Source organism: Pseudopipra pipra, chromosome 6, assembly GCF_036250125.1.
Source record: "Pseudopipra pipra isolate bDixPip1 chromosome 6, bDixPip1.hap1, whole genome shotgun sequence".
NCBI lineage: Eukaryota > Metazoa > Chordata > Aves > Passeriformes > Pipridae > Pseudopipra > Pseudopipra pipra.
The window spans coordinates 61,916,195-61,924,472 of record NC_087554.1 but is presented as its reverse complement, the minus strand read 5'-3'; positions in this window follow the sequence as shown (position 1 = coordinate 61,924,472).

Here is an 8,278-nt window from a genome sequence, read left to right as displayed (position 1 = left end):
TTGTTAAGAGTCCTCCACGATTTATTCCAGCCGGCCACCTCGGCAATCTCATTATTATCTGCACGTAAGAGATAAATGAGCATTTTCACATAGTCGAAGCAGGTATTGATTAAGGCCGGGAAGGGGCTGATCAATGCAGTGCTGTTTTCCCTGGCTGGACGTGCTCTGCTGGAGCCCGTCCCAGGCCCTCGGGGACTTTGCCCATCATTAACACTCATATACACTCAGACAATAAGAGCCCATTATATTATCTTAATGCGAGGCCAATCTGGGAATTAACCGGGATATTTGGGAGCACCTTAGCTGCTCCCGCTCCTGAGTTTCCTCTCCTAATCTCCCCCAGGCAACCAGGATCTCCCGCAGGTCCCGGCGCTGGATAATGTGCCTAAGCTGGTTACAGTGAATTTGCATGAATAAACAGGCAATTCTGCTCGGGCTGAATGCAACTTCATTAAGGCCCAGCGGTAATTTGAGCTCGCTTATTGCCTGTCCTTTGAACCCTAAAAAGGAAGGTTTTGAGCAACAATTGACTTTGTGTCTGGGGTCATGGGGACTGCTCCATCTCCCAGGCAGAACTTGCCTCTCCAGAAATGTCTTTTCCTCTTTGCTTTCCGCCACAATCGCTCTGTTAAAGTGAATAATTGTCGTGGAATGTTTCATTTGTGGAAAAAGGTTAACTTTGCTCACGGATAACAAAGTGCTGGCTGGCTGTGGAGTGGCACGACATGAATTACTGGTGGTTCTCTGCCTCAGAGCTCAGCACAAGGGGTCTGCCCAACAAAATCCATGCCTGGAAATCAAATTGAGCTGGGATGGATCCCCGCTGGTGCTGTGGGCAAGATGGTCAGATCAGGGTGGTGGTGGGGATAGGGATGCAGGAGGTGGAAATGGGCCAGGGAGCATTAGGAGGCGGGGCATGAGCATCCATGCCCGGGTGGGAGGTGAAGGGGAGCAAACAGGATAGGGATGCACCTGGAAAAGCTTTCCCACATTGTGTTATGCAGTCATGAAAATGAGCTGTGCAACCACAAAAAATGAGAGTCATTTTGGGAAGTGAGAGAGGAGGGGCAGGGCAAGTATTCCCGAGGGACAGAGGGCACAGCGGGCAGGGTGAGCTCAGGGACACTGGGGACAAATCCAGCTCCCTGCAGAACTGCAAACAGAGGCTTCTTGGTTACAGCATCAGCCAAGCACCACTTTGCTCTTCCCCTGCAGCCCAACAGCAGGGCTGCACGTTCCCTGGATTAATTAGCTGTCATGGATTTGTGGGCTTTGCTTGACCGACGTGTTCTCAGCCGTGCCAGGGCTGCCAGCTCGAGGTGGGGCCCTGCTCAGAGCCCTGTGATGCATTTGTGTTGTGGACCCACCCTGTGCCCAAACAGGAACATCCACATGGGGTGGGCAAAGCACAGGTCGGGGTCAGGGGTAATGTTGGGATCAGGAGAGATGTCAGTGATTTACCTGGATGTGAGAAGCATTAGATAAACAAAGCAATAAATACTGCCTGCTTTGGGAATCTTAGCAAGGGCTCATTCCTTCAGCAGAAAATTTATTACTCTGTGAACAAACTGGCCTGGCAATGGTGGCTTTCAGCCTCACACCCAGCCCTCCAAACCTCCAGCCAAGGAGGTGCCTCCACGCAACGTCTGGGCAGTGTCCTGGCTCAGCAAGGGCAGAAGCACCTATTGAAACTCCAGATGAAGCTCAGTCACTTAAGGAAAAGGCTCTTTTTGTTAACTCCCAGGCTCTTGGGTTCATGTTCTTACATCTACCATATATATTAGTAGCACTTTTGGGCAAGTTACTGCGTTTAAGAGCCTTGTTTCGGGGGTGACTCTCAACCCCAACCACATCCCGTTTTGACCAGGCACTGGTGAGATGTCCATGAGGTCATTCCCAGGAGGGAATTGTCTGTGCTTTCTCTGCTTCTGAGCCAGCTCTGGCCAAATAGGTGTCAGGAGCTGTGGGACCCATAGAAAAATCCTGAGCCACGAGGTGAAACTCAGGTTTGTGGTTAAACAACCACAAGATGCTTCATAGGGTGAGGGGGGAGGAAAAGTGTCCTTCTCTCCTTTAGTCCATCAACCCTACATCAGTGTTTACACTGAAATCTGTGTCTTGTGCAGTGCCAGCACTGAAATCAGGCATCCTTCAGTCTGGCACAAGCAGGATCAGGATTTTGGCCCAAATCAGGGAAAAACTAGAGGGATTTTTAAGCCAGGATCTTGTGAGGGTCTGTCCTTGCAGTGGAAGCTGCTTTACCAGTTGGTTTGCACATCTGTAGGGTTTGACTGAGCAGAGAAGAAAGGCTGGAGTTTGTCCTCAGTTGTCCTGAAGGGATCCTGATTGGCTTCAGTGCCATTTCAGTGGCTCCAGTGGTGTCCCCTGCCAGCAGGAGCATCAAGGGGGGGAAAACATGTTTGGCTTGGGGTTGGCCAGGTGTTTTTTTGTTTTGGGGGTGCCCTACAAAGACAGAGAGCAGGGGGGGAGGAGGAGGGTGATGGCAGGGCTGTGCAGGGAGCACAGCTCCCATCTGGCTGCCTTATCAAGCCCTGCACAGCCTCCCGTGTCACATTGGGATGTAAATCGCATTAATTGAATTCACTTTGGCTGCGCTTTTGGGAGCAGACAATGACTGAGTCAAAATCTCATTTACATACTGATAAGACACAGTTGAAAAATGATGCCTTCTAATGAATAAAATGTGTGTAACTGGTCCAGCTTGATATTAGCATTAAAGTGTTAATCACTTTGGCATACAAGTTTATAGTGCTGGGTAAATTTGCCTTCAAAGGGTCCTGAAACAGAAATCTATGTTTCTGGACTGCCATAGCAACATATAGACATCTTCATTGTATTTCTTGGTCAGAAAGCAGGTGCCAGCTTCTAATTAAAGCCTAATTTGCAATTTGTGTCCTATTCAGTGTTTTCATGGGAACTCTGATGGCTGATACAGTGGTAAGCAATAACCAGCAGCAAGGCTTGAAAGAAGCAATGGAAATTCATCCTCCCCTGGGGCTGATGGGCTGAGCCAGGAGAGGGAAAGGGCAAGGGACATATTGTGAAGTGCGTCCCTTGTCCAGGAGGCTGCTCACAGTGAGGGAAGGTGGAACTCATTCCATAAGCCATCCTGACAAGGACAGCAGTTGTCCTGCTCCAGCCTCCTCGAGGCGGCTCTGGCCCTCCTTCTTTGAAGACAGATGGAAAAGGCTCCTTCCAAACTCCCAGTTAAAGGATCCAGATTAATGATGCTCATGAAGGTCTCTTGTTACACATGTTCTCCAGCCTGCCCGCTGACCTGGAGCAGCTCACGCTTCCCAGTCTTCCCCCTGCCACCTATTCATCTCCTCTTTTTGCTTCTAATTACGGACTTAGGAGCCCTTGACAGCGTTAATATCAAGGGTAATTAGTAGCAGCAGGTCTGTTGGTGCATGGACATGTGGTGGAAAGGTGTCCTGGTGGAGCTGGCTGCCCTGGGAGCAGTATTTTGAGGTACATGGAGCTGGAGGGCCAGCACTGATCTGTAGGACATGTTGCTGCTGACAAAGTGATGCTGCTTTCCCAGGGTTGTGTTTACTTCTGCTGACTGGGGATTTGGAGAAGGACCTGAGGGGAATGGGGCTCAGGTCCCAGTGAAATCCAATGCTGCTTCACATTCCTTTCCCTACTGCAGCCTCGGGCACTGGTTGAGGAGCTGTGCCTTCCAAAAAGCTCCAAAGCCAGAGCCATGAACCTTCCTGGAGCTATTTCCCAGCTGCAAAGGCTGAGTGCCTGCAAATCCTGGCTGTGCTGGACCCCAGCCCCACTCTTGCACCCATGAAAGTCCCTTGGTGTGCTTTGGCCACCCATCAGCTCGTTGTAGGGTTTGTTATTGATGATAATTGGTGTGGCAGCAGATTCAGGGCTCAGTGGTCACAGCAGGGTTTGCTGAAGGACCACGGGGGTCTCTGCCTTGACAAGGGGACAGTTGGCCTGGCTGGGTCTGGCCAATTGTGTTGCTGGTCTGGGTGTGCCAACATGCTGGGTGTTCCCCCCCACTATCCTGGGATGGCTGGGGACAAGCCAACAGGGACACTGTGTTGTGTCCTTCAAGAGCAAACCACACACAGAAAGTCATGGATCCTGCCCCATCCATGGAGGTGTTCAGGGCCAGGCTGGAGGGGGCTTTGAGCAACTTGGTCTGGTGGAAGGTGTCCCTGCCTGTGGCAAGGGATTGGAATGAGATGGTCTTTAAGGACCCTTCCAACCCAAAACGTTCTCTGATCACACCAGTGCTGATAGGGAGGTAGGTCTGGGGGTCTGTGATCCAACCTGCTCCTGGAAATGGGATTTTGCTGGTTCCTGTTGCCTAGATGAGCCCTGAAGCCCCTTGGAGAGAGAGATGCCACCCTGGGCCCCTGTTCCAAAGCTGCACCACCCTCAAGCAGAGAAGTTTTTCCATGACTCTCTGCTGGCTGCTCCTTCCCACCTCAGCTCTGATTTTTAGCTGCAATAAATCAGCACAGCTCCACCAGAGCCAATTTTACACCAGTCGATGCTCTGACTCCTGGTACTCAGCCTGTCCCTCCCCCTCCTGCTGAATTTATCCCCTCCACAGGGTAGGAGCTTGTGAAAGTCCTGTAATCCATTGTGGAATGTGCCTGGTTTTATAGGGAGGAAAAAAAAGTCAGTGGCTTAGCCCAGGCTTCACCATGTGCTGCTCCCAGAGATGATGTTTCAAGTGCACCACACGTGGCTAAATGGGATAGCAAATACTGTTTCCTTCTGCCCTCAGCCCTTAAATTCCCCCCAGCATCCCCTTCTGGCTCAGTTACCAGTTGGGTTGTTCAGCCTGAAGAAGAGAAGCCTCCAGGGAGACCTTAGAGCCCCTTCCAGTGCCTAAAGGGGCTCCAAGAGAGCTGGAGAGGGACTTTGGACAAGGGCCTGGAGTGACAGGACAAGGGGGAATGGCTTCAAACTGTCACAGGGCAGGCTCAAATTAAAGATTAGGAAGAAATTCTTGGCTGTGAGGGTGGGGAGGCCCTGGCACAGGTTGCCCAGAGAAGCTGTGGAAGCCCCATCCCTGGAAGTGTCCAAGGCCAGGCTGGAGCACCCTGGTCTAGGGGAAGGTGTCCCTGCCCAGGGCAGGAGGTGTTGAAACAAGATAATCTTTGAGCTCACTTCCAACCATTTTATGATTCCATGATTCTACCATGTGGAAAGGTAAATCACTGCTGGGGTGTTTATCAGCTGCTAATCTCCTTCCCGAGGGACTTGTGTCCCCCTGGGCAGGCCCACAACCGCTGACATCCTGGGAGTGTGAACATCTCCCAGCGAGCATGTTCTCCTCATTGCCCTCCAGCTTAATTGTGCCATGCAGTTCTCCTGAGTAGTGCAATGTGGTTAAGGTGCTCCAGCACCTTGCCAGAGACCTGATCACAGCCCTGATCCCTCCCCTTGGCTTTTCTCCTGCAATCCCACGAGGATCAGGAGCAGCACCACCAGCCCTGATTGCCCCCAAGAGCTGGTGATGGGGAGGGTGGAGTGGGTCCACCTGGAGCCTGGATGATGCTCTGGGCTTGTATCAGGCTTTTTTGTTTTAGGTTCAAGATCTCATCAACAGAAATTACAAATTAGAAATACAAGTGAAGAAGGCAAGTGCATGGATTATCACACAGCTACCTGGTGCTGATCACGGCCTGGGAGTGAATCCCTAACTAATGGGAGAGAAAACACCAGGAGACGTGTGCATAGTTGTTTTTGTGACCTGGGGCTTCAGCTGATGGTTTTCTCCCCACTGTTATTTCCTCCACCACGTGGAACTCTGCTGATGTTTTTGCTGGGAGCCCTTTCCGACCTTTTTTATGCTTTTCAAGCAGCGCAAAAACCATCCTGGGCTGATGCACGTGCACCAGCGGACATACACACACCACATATCCTGAAGCCAGGGTGAAAACCCCAATAAATAGGTGTGGCACACTCAGATGTTCGACTAAACCAACAAAATAAATCTGAAATGTCTGAGAAAAATGGAAAAAAAATAGAAGAGTAACCCACCTAAAACTTTGCTCACGTAACAGGAAGAGCACAGCCTGGGGCTCTGTCCACCTACTTCTATCAGTGAGTGGAAAACACTCTGCTCTGGGAATCCACCTCTTTCCTGCTTGCTGGGGGATGCAAGAGCTGCCCACAGGGAATATCCTGTTTATCTGAACCCCTGTTTCCCACTGACAAGCTGCACGTTCCAGCAGGCATCGCTACCATTTGAGTGACACCTCCTAGGGAGCTGAAACACTCATCTCAATAAGGAAATGATTAATATAAGGCTTTTTGGCAAGCTCCTGGCAGGATAAGAGGCTTAGGAAATTCTACTGCAGCCCCTAGAACAGGGGTACCCACCCTTGGCAAGTGGGGTGGTGGCATCCAGTGGCCACAATGGCTTCCCTGAACCCAGCACCATCCCACCCAGTGAACTGAATCCTTTAACTCCATCCCATTCAGCGCCTTCTCCAGGAGCTGCTGTACCTCTTTCTGCCAGGTAATTCCCTGGGGCTCTGCTGAAACCCTCGTGGGAACATGTTTACGTGCTGGAATTGCTGTAAAACATCTGGCCCTAAGCCTCCTTGGCTTTATGTGGCATTATGTGCCTAAGTCATTCAGGACATTAAAAAAGCTTTTCCCAAAGGCCTTAGTGCTGCTTCCCATCACTGGGGACAGTTCAGGGAATGTGAGAGTGAGGGATATCAGCTCATAATCGAGAGAGAGGACTTACTTGGCTCCTGGGGTTTCTGCCAGCTGGAGTTAAGGCTTGTTCTGGCCCAAACAACCCCTAAACACATGATAAATATTATCAGGGTTATTAAAATGTTTTACCAGAGGCAGAAATGTTGGAAAAACCTGTTGTAACACTAAGCTAAGCTTTTTTATGTGGTGTCAGGAACAGGCTCTCCCCGTTCTTAGCACAAACTGGGTGATTTTTTTTGTTCCTTAAAAATTTGCCATGAATGGGGGATGTGCTGGTGTGCAGTGGACCTGGGCCAAGCCTGCCAGAGGGTCCATGGGGGTCCTTCCCCAGCTCCTTGGCATTCATATTTTGGATTGGGGCACTTTGCAGGTCTGAATGTACCTGGGAAGGGAAGGGGAGCTATTATTTTTGGGATGTGGAGGGGTATGGCCGTGTGTGAAGGGAAGAATATGGCATTATGGCATGAAAGCACAGCATCCAAGGCATAGCCTTATCCATGGAGCCAAGGGCTGATCTAGCCATGAATCACAGCTTCAGCTCATCCTCCTGGAAGCTCAGGGAGCACAGTGCTAAAATTACCATTATGCACTGACTGGAAACCCATGATTTCATGGAACACTTATTTTCCCAAGTGCTTTGGTGCCTAAACCAGTGTCAGACATAGAATCACAGAACGGTTTGGGTTGGAGTGGACCTTGAAGATGGCTTAGTTGCAACCCCCCAGCCATGGGCAGGGAATCTTGGGATTCCTGAGAGCTCAGATCTAGATATCTAGAATATATTGTGGGCTCACGACATCAATCAACAATCAGATCCAACACAGGTGGACTCGGTCTCTCCTCCTTTTCCACTACCAAAACAAAGGCTGTTGGCAACGACGCCTGTGGAGACAACAGTGTTTAACCCACCTGATAAAAAGCTTGAGCTGGGAGAAGATCTCCAGGGGGAGAGTGGCAGCTCTTGGGAGTTTTGCTTCTTGGTGCTTCGTGCCAGGATCCAGTGCCTGATTTGTGGGCACAGAGTGGCCGGGGCACCACGACCTGGACCCTTCTCCATAGCTGTGCACTCACACATGGAGGTCCTTTGCATCCCCCAGTTCAACACTTCTGCCCTTGCACACAGAGGGACACAGGTCTGCAGGCATGACAACAGTAACAGTGTTGCTCAAGAGCAAATATTTTCAAAATAGAGAAAAACCGACTCCACGACGGAGCTGTGACTCACTCGGTTCCTCTTTAGGCTCATCAGGAATAATTTCTGTGTGATGCTGAGTGTGCAGTGCAACAGCAGATGTCTTGTTTTTAGCTGAAGGGAGAGTATTTGGGAGTGAGTCTATATATACATATATATATATACCCTGTTAGTTCATGTGGAAATTTTTTTCTGCCTGTTTTCTCTACAATGTGACTGTAGGAATAAATATAGTATCTCTTTCTACTAAAGCAATACTGGGGCATTTCCCACTGCCTGGGAAAGGTTCTCTTCATCCTGCTCTGGAGCAAGGACCCTTGAACACCAGTTGTCACAGGCAGCATCTTTCAAATAGAGGTGAGT